This window comes from Euprymna scolopes, chromosome 16 (genome assembly GCF_053919585.1).
Source record: "Euprymna scolopes isolate OS-2025 chromosome 16, ASM5391958v1, whole genome shotgun sequence".
Taxonomy (NCBI): Eukaryota; Metazoa; Mollusca; class Cephalopoda; order Sepiida; family Sepiolidae; genus Euprymna; species Euprymna scolopes.
Genome location: NC_136497.1, coordinates 137,323,100 through 137,339,967, shown reverse-complemented (window position 1 = coordinate 137,339,967; position 16,868 = coordinate 137,323,100). Strand labels below are relative to the sequence as shown.

At 35.5% G+C, this 16,868-nt stretch overlaps 1 long non-coding RNA gene across 2 annotated transcripts in view; it reads right to left on the bottom strand.

The window, feature by feature from the left end:
• Positions 1-16,868, bottom strand: part of LOC145296122 (uncharacterized) — a 469,746-nt gene that overhangs the window by 347,856 nt on the left and 105,022 nt on the right. The window lies entirely within an intron of this gene.

The window sequence follows — 16,868 nt, the reverse complement described above, 5'->3', positions numbered from 1 at the left end:
GGGAAAGAAAGAGAGAGAAAACGAGAGGGGGATAGAGAGGACGAGAAAGAAAGAAAAAATGAAACGAGGAAGGAGGAGAAAAGAAAAGGCAAAGAAAGGGAGGAAAGAGAAGAGAAAAGGTATGGGGGGGAGAGAAAAAGAAAAAGAGAACAAAAAGTATTTAACAATATAATCATCTCTGAAAAGGGGACACCTTTAAAGGTGATTTTGTTTTTTTGTTGTTTTTGTACTATTCCTTAGCATACATACACCCACCCCGTCATCGCTCCCGTGTCCCCAAATTCATTCGACCCCTAAAGAAATGATCAGACCTTGTCTCAAACATATACCATAATTCGTCAGGCAACAAGAAAGCGTGCCCCCTCACCCCCCACGGGCTTCAATTCCCCACAACGCATACACAAGTGCTGTTACGTCTTGCTTCCACAGCAGGAGAGGACCACTTAATAAATAAATAAATAAATAAATAAATAAATAAATAAATATTCCTCTTTCCAACAACCCACACCATCGTGGATAAAGACTACCATCTTGGCCACAACCTTTGCTATTATTGTATTAATTCCAGACATGCATTCTCCCTTACTCCTTACTAGAGAATGGTCCCCTATACTTGCCAGGGGTCTGGAGATTTTGGGAGTCTAAAGAAATGGAGAGGGGAACGGGGCCTTAAATAGGAAGAAAGTCACAGATTCGTGCAGAAGTTTCAGTGAGTTGTGACACCAGCAGGGTGCATTTTTTTTTTTTAATATTTATTTATTTATTTATAGAAATAGACTATGTTCGTCAGGGCTAAGGGTACTCGGGTACCCCCCTCTTCCTTCTTGTCGATATGCTTTATTATATGGGCGTGTTGCACATGAAAATACATTCCAATGACTTAAATGTTTTATATATATATATATATATATATATATAGTATATATATATATATAAAAGACGGTAGATGTATATGTGTGTGTATACGTGAAAATATTTAACCGATAAACTCTTAAACTACTAGTCACATAATACTGAAATTAACAAGAAATTGTAATCATATACCAAAGGTGGTTTATAACGAATAAAATCTTTGTTTGGATGGATGAATAATTCGTAAATGTCGGCAAGTTGAAATGCAAAATGCTCATTCTAACTTACCGACCATATTTCTATTACTTTTGCGCATGCGCAAATTCATTCAAAGCTTAAAGTGGTTTAATTTTAAATCTTTCTTATCTATCTGTTGATAACACAAACGGTAGGGAACGCTGGAGAGGTAAATGTTTTGATTCTGAGTCTAGCTAATGGCACCCAACACGTTTTAAAACTTTGGAAATCAGTACTATATATTAGGCACAATATAATATTCAATAGAGAATTGGCCCTGTAATAATAACTACAAAATCTGCATGAATTAAAATATATTCAAGCGCATTTTATGAGCGGATAAGACTGCCCCCCCCCCGCTAGTTTTGTATATAAGACAGTTTAAGATAATAGTAACTGTTTCAGGGGTTTGCAGAGTTGGGCAAACAGGTTAGGGGGAGGTAGGCGACCTTAACAGCAGGAAGCTATTCTTGTATAGACATTGTTAAAGAAAGTTGGATGTCGAAGGTACAATCACAGCACAAAATAATATTAATCTATATCTAAAATAATGTGTACATTAGATATGCTCATATCTAAAATTTATATGATAAATATTTCAGAAAGTACTGTAGTTTCATTGATATGGATTCAGTTTTTACTGTTTAAAAGGCCGCTAAATTCTATCCAAATCATCCGTAACTCACGAAATGAGAACAAATTAAAGAATGGAGTTCAAAGATCGCCGGTAAAATCTTCCGGTGAATTTGCTTAAGTGTTCCATTCCGAGAAAGTACAGAGTCGATAAGGGCAGACTCTGTGTTTATATGGGTCTTATTCGTAACTAAGTATTATAAAGAACTAAAAAGACTACCCGGTGTTGCCCGGGCCCATAAAAAGAAAAGATGTTAAAAAGTGTATGTAACATATTTATCTCTCTACCGTCGTTCTTTTTTTTTCATATTCTTTTTTCGACATCTTTTTCCCTCGCCCATCGTGCACTTTCGCCCAGCCTATTCCTCTCTCCTTTTATTGCTATAATAATAATAATAATAATAATAATAATAATAATAATAATAAATGTAATTTATTCAACTTTTCTTTACATAATAAAAAGTAAGATCATAGATGTCTGAAAAATTGACCCCTCCCCCAACTTAGACGAAATCTGGTCTAGCTGACCCTCCTCAGAACAAATATATTTTTCTAAATTTTAGATGTTATACACCTGGGGCAACGCCGATCAAGAAAATATTAACTTTTGGTATTAGTTTTTGACTTTTGTTGCTCTGGATGTACAAACTCTCTCTCTCTCTCTCTCTCTCTCTCTCTCTCTCTCTCTCTCACACACACACACACACAAATAACTGTTTCATATAATAGACTAGCAGTGCTACCAGGCATTGCCTAATGTCGAAATGTAACATATCTTTTTTTTAAAACTTGTATCTTTTTTATGTTTTTTTTTTTTTATTACGTTTTCACTCCAAACAAGGCACAGTGCGACAGGGATATACGTTCCCGGGATATTATGTAGGGAGCTGAGCAGCAAGATATCTGTTCACATTACACTTGAACTTCTGCATGTCAGTACAGTCGAGGAAGTAGGAACCCGGAAGGGAATTTCAAAGTCTAGCAGTTCTAGGGAAGAAACTATTAGAGTGGAAGGCTTTTCCACATCTAAGGCTTTCTACTGTGTATCTTTCTATTTTTCTCTCTTCCCCCCACCGGTTTTCCTTCCTTATTCCCTAAACTCCTCTTTCTACTCCGCCATTACTCTCTAGCTGGGCATACACACAAACAAATTTCCTTGATGTAATAAATTTCCCGTGGGAGGAGTCAGCATTTTTCTCCAAATTGGTAACACTGTAAAACCGTCACCTCCCTTGACAAAACCAAGTTCAGTTGACCTTCAGAGATTTTTTTTATTTTTATTTTAGATATTATTCGTCGGAAGCAACGTCGGTCAAAAAAATACCAATTTTGTGGTGGTCTGCTTTGTATTTTTCATTTTAAGTTGGATACACAACCATGCAAACACAAAGACAACTTCTCTTTATAAATAACTAGCGAGGGGTACCCGGCGTTGCCCAGGTGTTTGGAGGTGTGTGTGGTTTTGGGTAAATCAAAACTCCAGGGGGGGGGGTAAAATAAAACAAAAATGTTTTGGTAGGTAAGTATGAGGATCGAACCCGAACCCTTGAGGCAAAGTTGTAAATTAAAGTATCAAAAAAAAAAAAAAAAACGTGCGACGTTAACCATTATGCCACTGCAAGATGCTAACGGACACACGTTTGAATTTATTTAATTACTTAAATTAGCAGGTGCACGTTTTAATGACTTAATGAGGTCAACTTTTGACTGCGGGGTAGCATTTCATTTAGTGCGGGAATGCTTCCCCCCCCCAAGACGTTGGGGGTAGGGGGAAGCATTATAGGAAAAGGCCTAACCTACATGCGGCGAGCGAAAACTGTTGAATATTTATCTTTCCGAAGTCGAGCAAATTAAATAGACAGGTGAGCTCCGTTGTTAACTCTGAGATATTACGATTTACATGTGATATAAAATTTTTTAAAAAGTTGTTAGGAGACCGACCGCTTCTCTGAAAAAAGCCTTTCTTGGACATACACAAAAAGCGAAAATATATTTTCGCTTTTATATATATAGACTAGCGAAAGGGTACCCGGCGTTGCCCGGGTGTTTGTAGGTGTGTGTGAAAAAAATCCGAAAATGTGAAAAAAAAAACAAAAAAAAAAACAGGTGCCCGTGAAAAAAAAACGAAGCCTTGACGCGCAGTTAGAAAATAGTAAAGTGTTAAAAAAAACAGGTGCGCGTTTTTGATTAACGTGACGGCGATAGGTATTCAGCAGGTAGCATTTTGTGTGGGACAGTTTTTAATGAGGTGAATAAATCGGTTTGTTTGTTTTTAAAAACCCGCTCCCTGTTTATTAGAGGGAGTGTCCCGTCTCGAAATGAAAGCTACCGTCTGATATGACGAAGTCGACACTGAACAAACGTTACTTAGCTCTCTAGAGACCACTGGCTTTCGGCCATTGATTATAGTCGAGTTTCGCTTTTTGTTTATACCGAAAACCGAATGTAACGCGTGCCGATGCGGGGAAATGTGGAATAATTAACGTTTGAAAATCAATAAAATTAAATAGACAGGCGAGCTCCGTGGTTAAGTGTGAGATATTACAATTTATAGATGATATAAAAAGTTTTAAGTTGCGAAGCGAACGAGCGCTTCTCTGAAAGAAGCCTTTTGTGGACATCGAGGAAAAGTGTACATACATACATACATGCATACATTTTCGCTTTTATATATATAGATAGATAATTTCATTGTTGATAACGGACGATGATACCATTAATTAAAACTTCCATTCTGTAATAGCTGGCAGAATGAGAACCAACCACCCCCGTATATTAAATAAAAGTTCAACGCGATATATCGTACAAATTAACGAGTTCGGTATAAAGATTCCAGCGTTAAACATGACGCCTCTGAAGAAGGTTGGATGTTACATTGACTGAAACAATATCCAAAGTGAAAACAATAGTACAAATAACACAAACTCACAACTGGAAGAGACGTTTAAATATACGAGCGTACTGGGGGAAAACCATAGCTTAAAAAGGAAAGAAAAAAGGAAAAAAGCAAAGTTAAAGAAAAGAAAAAAAAAGAAAAAAAAGCAAAGAAAAAGAAAAGAAAAAAGGAAAAAAGCAGAGAAATAGAAAAGAAAGAGGCAAGAAAAAGAAAAAGGCAAGAAAAGAACAGGGAAATGAAAGAAAAAGGCGACAAAGGAAAGAAAAAAGGAAAGAAAAAAGGAAAGAAAAAGGGAAAAAAGGAAAGAAAGAAAGGAAAAAGGATACAAAAAAGGAAAGAAAAAGGAAAAAAGGGAAAAAAGGAAAGAAAAAAGAAAAGAAAAAAGGAAAGGAAAAAAGGAAAAGAAAAAAGGAAAAGAAAAAAGGAAAAAAAGGAAAGAAAAAAGGAAAAAAAGGAAAGAAAAAAGGAAAAAAAGGAAAGAAAAAAGGAAAAAAGGAAAGAAAAAAGGAAAAAAGGAAAGAAAAAAAAGGAAAGAAAAAAAAGGAAAGAAAAAAAAGGAAAGAAAAAAAGGAAAGAAAAAAAAGGAAAGAAAAAAAAGGAAAGAAAAAAAAGGAAAGAAACAAAGGAAAGAAACAAAGGAAAGAAACAAAGGAAAGAAACAAAGGAAAGAAACAAAGGAAAGAAACAAAGGAAAGAAAAAAGGATAGAAAAAAGGATAGAAAAAAGGAAAGAAAAAGGAAAAAAGGAAAAAAAGGAAAGCAAAAAAGGAAAGGAAAAAGGATAGAAAAAAGGAAAGAAAAAGGAAAAAAGGGAAAAAAGGAAAGAAAAAAAGGAAAGAAAAAAGGAAAGGAAAAAGGGAAAGAAAAAAAGGAAAGAAAAAAAGGAAAGAAAAAAAGGAAAAAAAAGAAAGAAAAAAAAGAAAGAAAAAAGGAAAGAAAAAAGGAAAGAAAAAAGAAAAAAGGAAAGAAAAAAGAAAAAAGGAAAGAAAAAAGGAGAGAAAAAAGGAGAGAAAAAAGGAGATCAATTCATTATCTTAAAATTACCCTCACATCAGAAGAAAAAAGAAAGAAAAAGACAAAATGAACAAAAAATAATGAAAAAGGAAAAACAAGAAACAAAAAAAATCAAACAGGAAAGAAAGAAATGGAAAAAAATTGAAAAAAAAAAAAAAAGGAAATCAATTTATTTTTTAAATTTTTATGGTGAATACTCTGACGAACTGCAAGTACTTGTACCCCCTCGACGTAAATACCCTCGACAAACCCGACAAGCAGCAAAATGCCACCCCTCCACAGTTGAGATCCCTAGATGTAAGATAGTCTTCTACTTCAGTAGTTTCTTTCCCAGAACCGCTAGACTTTGGAATTCTCTTCCGGGTTCCTGCTTCCCCAACTGTACTAACATGCAGAAATTCAAGTGTAACGTGAACCGACATCTTGCTGCCCAACTCCCCACATAGTACCCCTGTAGCTTATGTCCCTGGTAGTAGCCCCCTGCATCAAAGTGGCAATGTGCTTTGTTTGGAGTGAAATTGTAAAAAAAAAAAAAAAAATAAAAAAAATACACTCAGATTATTATTATCCAGCAGATGAAAATAAAAAAAGAAAGACAAACACAAAAAAGAATAAAAATAAAGAAAGAAAACGAAAGAAAAAAGGAAAAAAGGAATAAAGAAGAAAAAAAAAAGCAAGAAAAAAAAGCAAATAATTTTCTTAAATTACATCCTCATCATTATTACTCCTGCCTGCCCGCGTTCCCTTTTCTTAGTGGACTAGGTGGTTAAATATTTTTTCTCTTTCCTAACCGAGCCAGCATCTTCCTTATCCGATGGCATCCGATGTTGTCATTGGCAGTTGTTAGCTGATCCCCCTCTTTCCCCACCTCCTACTCCAGAGAGGGGGGTCTCACCGTCTCCACCCAACATCTCCGGTTTTGACACTTTTCTTCATTTAGTGTTTCTAGTGTTCTTATCCAACTGCCACCAATGGGAATTGAAGACAATCTTCTAATTCGTCATCATCAGCAGCCTCTTCCACCACTTCCGGATCCACATAGGAAAAATGCGACAGAGGAGGGGGAGTGGGGTAGGGTATGTAAGTAAGTTTTGTTTCTTCTTATCTTTCAAAAGAAGAAGAAAAAAAATGTCCGTATATTATTTTTGGTGTGTGAAATGTAAGGTTGTGTTAAGGAAGCAAAAGATGACGACGACGACGATGGTGACAAGGAAAGAAATGCGAAAAAGAAGAAAGATGGGGAATTATAATAACCGGGGAAGGGAGGTAAGAAGAAGAACATGGAGGATACAGTTTTCATCGAGAGAAATGGACAGGACAAACAAAAACCACTAAAACTGGATTGAACAATGGTAGAAATGTGTGTGTGTGTGGGGGGGGGGGGTAAGAGAAATGTGAAACGGATTAATAGAAAGTAAAACTTGCGTCTAATGGACGAAATAAAAAGACAAAAGTTAATAACGATGACCAAAGCACGAAAGAGCGAGTTAATTCCGGAGATACGTCCATTCAACATACGCGTTTAGCGATGAAAATGATATCTTGAACATGACCAACACTGATGCTATTTCTATATAACACCGTACTTGGCCTTCGTGCCGGGATCAAAGTGTAGTATCTGTTCCGGCAGATGCTGCAGGCTATGACTAGCTATGACTAGCAAAGACCAGATGTGGGGGCAACCCCACATGCCTGACCTTTAACCAACTCCCATTTCCAACCTCTCGGGAGCTGGTCCCCTTTTTCCCTTCCCCCTCCCTTCACTCCTCACATTAAAAATTGGCCTTGTGCCTAATTTGCTCGGTGGGGGAGCAAATAAATACCATCTGTTCCGGCAGATGCTGCAAGCTATGACTAGCTATGACTAGCAAAGACCAGATGTGGGAGCAACCCCACATGCATGACCATTAACCAGCTCCCATTTCCCACCTCTCGGGAGCTGGTCCCCTTTTTCCCTTCCCCCTCCCTTCACTCCTCACATTAAAAATCGGCCTTGTGCCTAATTTGCTCGGTGGGGGAGCAAATAAATACCATCTGTTCCGGCCGATACTGCAAGCTATGACTAGCTATGACTAGCAAAGACCAGATGTGGGGGCAACCCCACATGCCTGACCTTTAACCAGCTCCCATTTCCCACCTCTCGGGAGCTGGTCCCCTTTTTCCCTTCCCCCTCCCTTCACTCCTCACATTAAAAATCGGCCTTGTGCCTAATTTGCTCGGTGGGGGAGCAAATAAATACCATCTGTTCTTCAGATGCTGCACTCCAATTTCTTGTTCTCTGTCAATGGAGGAGAAATCCTTCACGACTACGACAATTTTTTTTTGTCCCTTTTCTCCACGTTAAAAAACTGTCCTGTGGGGAGGTATTGTAAATAGGAACAATGATGCTATTTCTAACTAAAACGTGACAAAAAAAAAAAATGCTATTTAAAAATTCTAGCATGACAGACAAACAGAATGTTAATTCAATCTTCAGTCTAACAAACAAATAAAATGCTATTTCAAACTACGCCATAACAGATCAATAAAATGCTGCTTTAAGATTAAATGCATGACAGACCAAAAATACTATTTCAAGCTATCATCATCATCATTTTTTACACTGGCTGAATTTGTAAATACAACTAGTAGCAGTTCTCCTTTTTACGACTCTAGCAGCAGTTTACGATCCTGCCCACATCATCATTAAGTAAAGCAGCCCTGTTTCTGTGTCCAAATAACAGCCGCGATCCTATTCATGACTAACAACAGTTTCCGATCCATTGTGGATCATCATCGTCGTCGTCGGCTCACAATGAGCTTTCACACAGGTCATCAAAGATCTCGCCTTGAAAACAGCCCGTCTCCCCAGGTTTCCAGTACTCTCCACCTTTTTCGATAACATCTGCAAATAAATTTGCATTATCCCAACAGCTGCTTGCCACTGATTTCTCTGTGGCACCAGCTATTGGTCTTTAGTGGAATTTGATTGTAACTTTCCTTGGTCTTTCCTTCCTTCTTGTAAACAGGAAATTATACAGGTTGATGTAAAAGGCACCATTGAATTTTCACAGGGTTTCATTAGTGACGATAATAGCTCCATTGCGATTATTTCTGTTACTATATGTACATACCTGGCGTTGGCAGGTAAAAAACATTGTCGAGTGGAGGGTTTATAGTCACATACGGTTTAAGATACACCAAATATCCTAAGTTGTTACAATTTTCCTAAAAGTTATTCAGATTTTGTATTTTTGGAAGCATAAAACAGACATCTTCATCCATTGAAATTCAAACAGGGAAATAAAATCTCGTATCTTAAAGGGAAATAACTCCTAGGTTAAATTAAAACTTACTTCCGTTTTTTAATGCAACTGATGTTGGCTATACTAATAATTAAAAATAAATTAAATTAAATGCAAATTAAATTAAAAATTAAATAAACTTTATATAATAGTTCTCAACAGAATTCTTAAAACAATTCTATTACTAATTTCCATTAAAAAATTAAGAGCTAAGTATTAAATCAGCTTTTCTTTAATGTAATATGCAAATGAGATGGTCTCTTGGATGTTGATTCGTTTTGAATAAATAGTATATATAGAAATCAAGGATTTCTGTCCTGGGGCCCCTTGAGCATTCTTGCAACGATCCGATTCCTGTTGATTTTGCGGTGAGCATTTAGTTTTGTGCAGTTCTAGCAGGTTCACCCTCCCAGGCATTGCTGTCGCTCTTTGTAAAAGGGGTTGGTTCGTAGCTAATTGCCTGATGCGCCCCAACCGGGGAATGCCGACGAGGCTTTTCATGCACTTTTTGCAGGTCAGAGTGCTCCTCCTCTGAAGGTGCTGATTTCTCAATCCCACTTTCCGACCCTGTTGTCTAAGTTCTTGCAGTGGGTTGGTTGGTTGGTGGTTTTTGTTTTATGGCATATCAACCCTTTTCGGGTTATTTAATGCCGAATCCAAAGATTTTGAAGAAAAATGTTTAATAGAATATATTTGTTGTTTTCACGTCGGTTTCTATTTAACGCATAGTTGGGACCCTAACAGGTACTACCACTCCGGGTCAGAGTGGACCTGGTAGCAATGGTAATTAAAGGGTGGCTCCACACTCCCCAAAGCCCACAAGCTGGGGCCTCACCACTGGATATAGTTTAAGGTCATATCCAGGACCCCCATTGAGGGACTTTTACCCTCTGCATGGGGGGCAGTCGGCGTATTCTAATGCCCCACCGACAGGGCCATCTTGCAGTGGGAGAGAATTAAACAACATTCAAAGGTATGTAAGAGTTCGTTTTCAGTATTAAAATCTATTTGTGAAACTGTACCTTGTTGAATATATAAACCAAATTGTGAACAAACAGACAGACAGAAATACAACTTTATTATTGGCAAGAGAAGATTCCGGTTTGTATAACTATACACATAGATTTGATAAGGTTGTAATATATATATATATATATATATATAAAACAAATAAATGTTATCAAAGCCAAGATAAGTTACTTTTCTACCAAACTGGACAAGATTTTAGCGTTTTTATTTAATGTAACACGTTTATTCAGTTCAAAAAGACATAGGCTGACATATATTCGGTGGGGTTTTAACAGTATTTTGTATAATTTTTAGTTTTAACTCATTTTCCCAAACTTACCGTGTTCAACAGAGAGTCGGGCACCATGTGTAATTTTCAAATACATCGGTAAACACTGTTTTTCGAGCTGAATAAACACTTTACATTAAATAAAAACACTAAAAAATTATCGAGTTAGGTAGAAAAGTAACTTATCTTGCCTTTAATAACATTTATTTGTTATATATTTGTTTTTGACAACTTTTTCGAATCTATGTGTATAGTAAAACAAACCCGAATATTCTTATCATTGTTTTTACTCTCGAGTATATATCCGACACAGTTAATCAGTCGAGAACCACGTCATTCTCTCTAAAAACTTATAAGATATTAACTGATATATACTCGGGAGTCAAAATAATGAAAAGAATTTTCTCTTGTCATAGCCCTAATTATAATAAATTAAATAATCTCAAAGCAGCGCAATATACGCACGAGCGTGTGCACATATATATATTTGCTTTTTTTTTTTCGTCCCTGTGGGTGGCACAAGGGATCTGTGGAACAAAGGAGACACTGGCCTGAATCCAAAAATCCTGTTGGCTGTCCCCTGCTTTTTCTAAGATGGCTGACATATTTATGTTCATGGGGTCAGGCAGGTGGCTGGCACTGTTTCAGGACAGGGAAAGAAAGAGAAAATGTGGCACACTTAGGAGGGGTGAGGGGATATTGATACTCATGAGTAACAAGAAGGGATGTGTGCAAATAATTTCTATGATTGTAGCTTGGATTACCGGTCAGACAGTATACAAGGAACAAGAATTCTTTCTTTTGTGTTAAGAGGTTCCAGACTAGTTAATTCATGTAGGTTATATATATATATATATATATATATATATATATATATATATATATATATATATATATATATATATATATATAGATAGATAGATAGATAGATAGATAGATATGAACAAATAATTAATAAAATATGTTAAAAGACATCTTGAAAAAGAGTTAAAGACATATTTAATTTTAAAAAAGGAAGCACAAGTTCGGTTTTATTGAGCTTCTTATATCTGGCTGAGTTTATTTTACTTGTAAATATTAACTCTTTAATATTTATAATATATTTCAAGTTTACCATTTTGATTACCTTAGTAAACTTATTGTAACTTATATATATAAGTAATGTGATTGATAATTTAAAATTTAAAAATCAAATTATGATTAAATTAAAAATCCGTTTCATAAGAAGGAACAACAACAAAATCAATTATCTGTACGATCGTTTCGGAAAACAATGTTTTTTTTTATTGTGGTAGACATCAAGTTACGGACAATAATTATTACATATAGTTTTTTAATAAGCAAGGTCTCCTCCTCAGCAAATTTTGAAGGGTTTTTATTAAATTTAAAAGACACCATAAATAAACCTAGCATTAAAAGTAAGGCAGATGCCTTACTTTTAATGCTATGTGTCTTTTAATGCTTTTTTTTTTTAATGCTATGGTGTCTTTTAAATTTAATAAAAACCCTTCAAAATTTGCTGAGGAGGAGACCTTGCTTATTAAAAAACTATATGTAATAATTATTGTCCGTAACTTGATGTCTACCACAATAAAAAGCATTGTTTTCTGAAACGATCGTACAGATAATTGATTTTGTTGTTGTTCCTTCTTATGAAACGGATTTTTAATTTAATTATAACTTGATTTTTAAATTTTAAATTATCAATCACATTACTTAATATTGAATTAGCGCTAGGATATTTACCTATCGAGCTTATTATATATCTAAATTACAACGAGCACTTTCTCTTTCCTGTATTTTAATTAAACTAGTAATTTCACTGTTACATTGAAATACACTCAGCTCTTTAGACTGTTGTTCTAATCTCCTTTAAATATATATATATATATATATATATATATATATATATATATATATATATGAGAGAGAGAGAGGGAGAGAGAGAGGTGTTTGTTCTTGCGATACGTTTTGAATGAATTCAATTATTTACGAAAATGCATTTTTACCTAAATGCGAGTTGGGAATAATTTTCCCTTTAACCAATTTGGTACCCCTACATGGGGAGCGGCATATATATTATTTTTAAAATATAATTATCCACTGACACGTGTTTCGTCGTCTACGACTTATCAAAGTGGCTGAATCTATATATATCTCTCTCTCTCCATATATATATATATATATATATATATATATATATATATATATAAGAGAGAGAGAGAGAGAGAGAGAGAGAGAGAGAGAGAGAGAGAGAGAGAGCCCGTTCCAAAATGACCTCACACGTTTGCAGGTAAAAATAAATTAAATAACAATAAAAAAAAATATTTTTAACATTTTTTTTTTAAATGTACGCACGTAGAATGCAATTTTAGTTTTACTAAATCAAAATTAATTCATAGCTGTATTTATGCACTTTTTTCCCCTCAAATTTTAGAATACCCTTATGAATTGGATTTCTTTACGAGGTCATATTGGCTAGACTGCAAGATCGCCCGATCTAAACCCCTGCGATTTTTTTTTCTTGTGGAGATATTTGAAATCGAGAGTATTCAGCAACCGCTCTCGATCTTTTGAAGAATTAAAACAAGCTATTCGTTCTGAAATTGCTGCTATTCTACCCGAAATGATCCATCGAGTTAGAAAACTTTCGTGAACGTCTACAATCGTGTGTTAGCAATTGTGGGAAACATTTGGCCAATGTTATATTGGGTTTGTATTACTGTACACATAGATTCGAAAAAGTTGTCAAAAAAACAAATATATAACAGATAAATGTTATCAAAGGCAAGATAAGTTACTTTTCTACCAAACTGGATATATTTTTCGTGTTTTTATTCAATGTAACATGTTTATTCAGCTCGAAAAGCAAACATTGTTTACTGATGTATTGGAAAATTCAAAATGGCGCCCGACTCTCTCTTTAACAAGTTCGGGAAAAGGTGTTATAAATAATAAACTAGACAAAATACTGTTAGAAATTCGCTCATTATATATTACCGTGACATAAGTTGACATATATTCGGTGTTTTTTTAATAGTATTTTGTCTAGTTCATTATTTATAACACCTTTTCTCAAACTTACCGTGTTAAAGAGAGATTCGGGCGCCATTTTGAATTTTCCAATACATCGGTAAACACTGCATGTTTTTCGAGCTGAATAAATGTGTTACATTGAATAAAAACACAAAAAATATATCCAGTTTGGTAGAAAAGTAACTTATCTTACCTTTGATAACATTTGTTATATATTTGTTTTTTGATAACTTTTTCGAATCTATGTGTACAGTAATACAAACCCGTTATATTTAGGAATGTGTGAAATAAAATGTCATTCTTCGTACATTAAAAAAAAAAATTTTTTCTTTGTTATTAATTTTTTTTGACCAACCAATATTCCAGATTATTTTGGGACCCCTTTTCACTTTCTCTATAATGACATTGTCTTTTCTATTCTAAAAATAAGTCAATCACCGCTCATCGTTTTTATTTATTTTTTTATTCGTAATTTTCAAATTTGGCATCGGCAGTAGCATCTTGAAATCCCCCTATTTCTTCATTATCCGCGCAATTTATTTTCCTTTATATAATGATATTTTGAACTCACTCTTTTTTTCCTTGTACCCATTTGTGAATTATTTCACAGAATTGTGTCATTTGGATGACCTCGAAACATCTTCCAGTCACGAGATGCTTATGGACTTTTACTTCTGGATACCGGACTTTTACCATTTTTTTTTTTTTTTTACCGTCATTAGATTTACTCTTCACTCCACCATCCATTCACCTAAAATCGTTTTTTCTTTTTTGCCCCCAATTCTCTCTGCATCACTATTTTTTAACTTTTACCACGTAAGCTCTTTGGCTTACTTGAAGTTTATGAAATACTTTGCAAGCAAAATCCGATTCCGCATTTCGCTAATCCCCTCTGATGAGGAGGAAAGTATTTCTTTCGAAACTCCGCGGATTAAGGACAATCCACGTAATTTGTGTTTCCTTTTTGAAAATTAAATGTTTTAACTCTTGTTAATGTGTTTTTTTTAAATGTTTTCTTTCTCTCGTCTGTCGACCCCATCGAAGTTACAAACAAATAAAAGAAATAATTTGAACTCACAATTTTTGAGAGACACTTATTTCCTGTTTGTGCTGCCCATTATTACGGCTATGACAACAACATATTCTTTTCATCGTTTTTACTCTCGAGTATATATATCGGACAGTTAGACACAATTAACCAAGGATCACATCACTACATAAAAACATAAGGTATCAATGGATATATACCTGAGAATCAAAACCAGGATAAGAATATGCTGTTGTCATAGCCCTACCCATTATACAAAACAAATTTTGACAGAGCTGTCACCGGCTAACGGGGAATCATTGTCGTCTGCTCTCTTCCTCTTGCTGTTCATGCCGTCACGTCTTTACCACTCCACTCTGTCTTGCAACAGCTGCTGCTGTCTCCTCGTGACGTCACCAGTCCTGCTACCTCCTACTGCTCCTCTGTCTATTTCACTGCAGCTTCTGCTGTCGATGCATATATATATATATATATATATATATATATATATACACACACACACACACACACACACACACACTAGCAAGGTGACCTTATGTTGCGCAGGATTGAGTGATGATCAGCGAATGTTTCACGCTCTCATATTTCATTGTCATCAAAATCGGTGAAATAGCCAATTTTCAATCAAATTGATTGAGTGTCTGCGTTCATTCGGGACCCATCGCAATGCACCTGAAGGAAGCTTCACATGCCTTCCTGCAGTAACTTAGTTCACAATGTATTGTGGTCTTTATTGCACTGTAGAGAACCTATTGTTGATTTTGTAAAATTATTTTTATATATAATGGCTTGCATTAAAGTTTAAAATTCAACAGTCGGTTATCATGTTTCAATTGTGCTTTAAACAGAAACATTCATTTCGAACGCGGCTCTGTCATATCAAAGAACTTACTGTTGATTTTATATGTCGGGCCTTTCGACTTGTGTGGTAATAAAACTTCTCAAATGCACTTGTGGTGTTAGGCTGCCTTTGGTCAACATCGCCTGTTCCTTCTTTCGTCAGATTATTTTGATTATCGATAATTATCGAAGACATTCCGATACAAAACTTATCTAAGAACATTGCCAGGCACATAAAGTACCTTCATGCAACATTCCATAAAAATCGACCCTGCCGTTTTCGAGTCCATAGGGAACGAACTCACAAACACAAAGATGCAGGCAAAGTTTCATTTTACAGGATGGAACGATTAATTTGTCACCCTAAAGAAAACAACACTTTATTTTAAAATTTCCATTGAAAAAAATCAATTCAGGTAACTTGATTATGTAGTAGAGCTGACATCTATTCAATGTAGCCACCTTCAGCCTCAATCACCGCCTCAATATAGATCCAGAACTGGGAGCATCTCTTTTCTACAAGCGCCAGTGGGACCTCAGCAAATATCCAGGCTGGCTTTGGTGTTGTGGGAGGTCATGTTGGTGATGTTCTCGACATATGACCAAACGAAGTAGTCCAGCAGGTTCAGGTCGGAGGAGGAGGAGGAGGGGCAGTGAGAAAAGCGTACAAGGTCATAGCGCTCTTTCTGAAACCAAGCCAGGATCTTTTTGGACTTGTGACTCGGTGCCGAGTCCTGCTGCCACACACAGGGTTTGCCAGTGGCCACCTGATTGCACCAAGGGATCACGACATCCAGGTACACTTTGATGTTGACTTTCAAGCCGACTTCGAAGATGCGAGGTGGCATGAGGTGGCCCTCACTTGAAACATCATCAAAGATCATAACCATGGCTGGAAACTTTGTTCTCATTACCCTGAGCACGACCCTGTTATCTGGATTTGCATTTTGAGGGCGCTGGCAATGGTCCTGTTGTCATAACTTGGATCAGTAGAGAGAATGAGTTGTAGGTTGCTCTCTTGTTGAACACTGTGTCACTTTTAGACATGACAGAAGGCTCCTATCACGTTTGGGATTTATACACAACTGGCCAACTAGTAGATTGTCTGCATAAAAAAGAACGATTTTATCAAACGGAAATGGAATCATGTCATCTTTTCTAGGACAACAATTTTATCGTTCCATCCTATATATAACGAGAGAGAGAGAGAGAGAGTATAAAAGGATAAAAAATACATTATCAAAAATTCAAAAAACAAGGAACATAACAAACGATTTCCCTTATTCCATAGTTTAAAAATGAAGCATTTTTCTTCAATGGAAAATAATCAAAAATAAAAATATAGTTTGCATAAGAATTAAAATCTATGAAACTTGCAATGTTCGAAGAAGTGAGTAAAAATCGTAAAAGGATATTGAAAACTAGCTGGACTCGTGGAAATTCCATGGAATGGAAAACATTTATTTGACAAATGTGTTTCAATAAAACTGATATTTTTTTGGATGGTGCAGCAAATTAGTTTCTTGGACAGAACAAAACAATAACACGCAGTAAATACGAGTTTTACATTTCTATGAAAATAGTGCCCATTGTATTTTCAATATAGAACCGACTGAAATGATATAAATTAACAAGTACTAATAAATACTTAGAAAGTAATATTGTGCTACATAGTTCAATACAAATAAAAAGCATATTGTAAGAGGCAATTTCAAAAGATGATTTTTTTAAC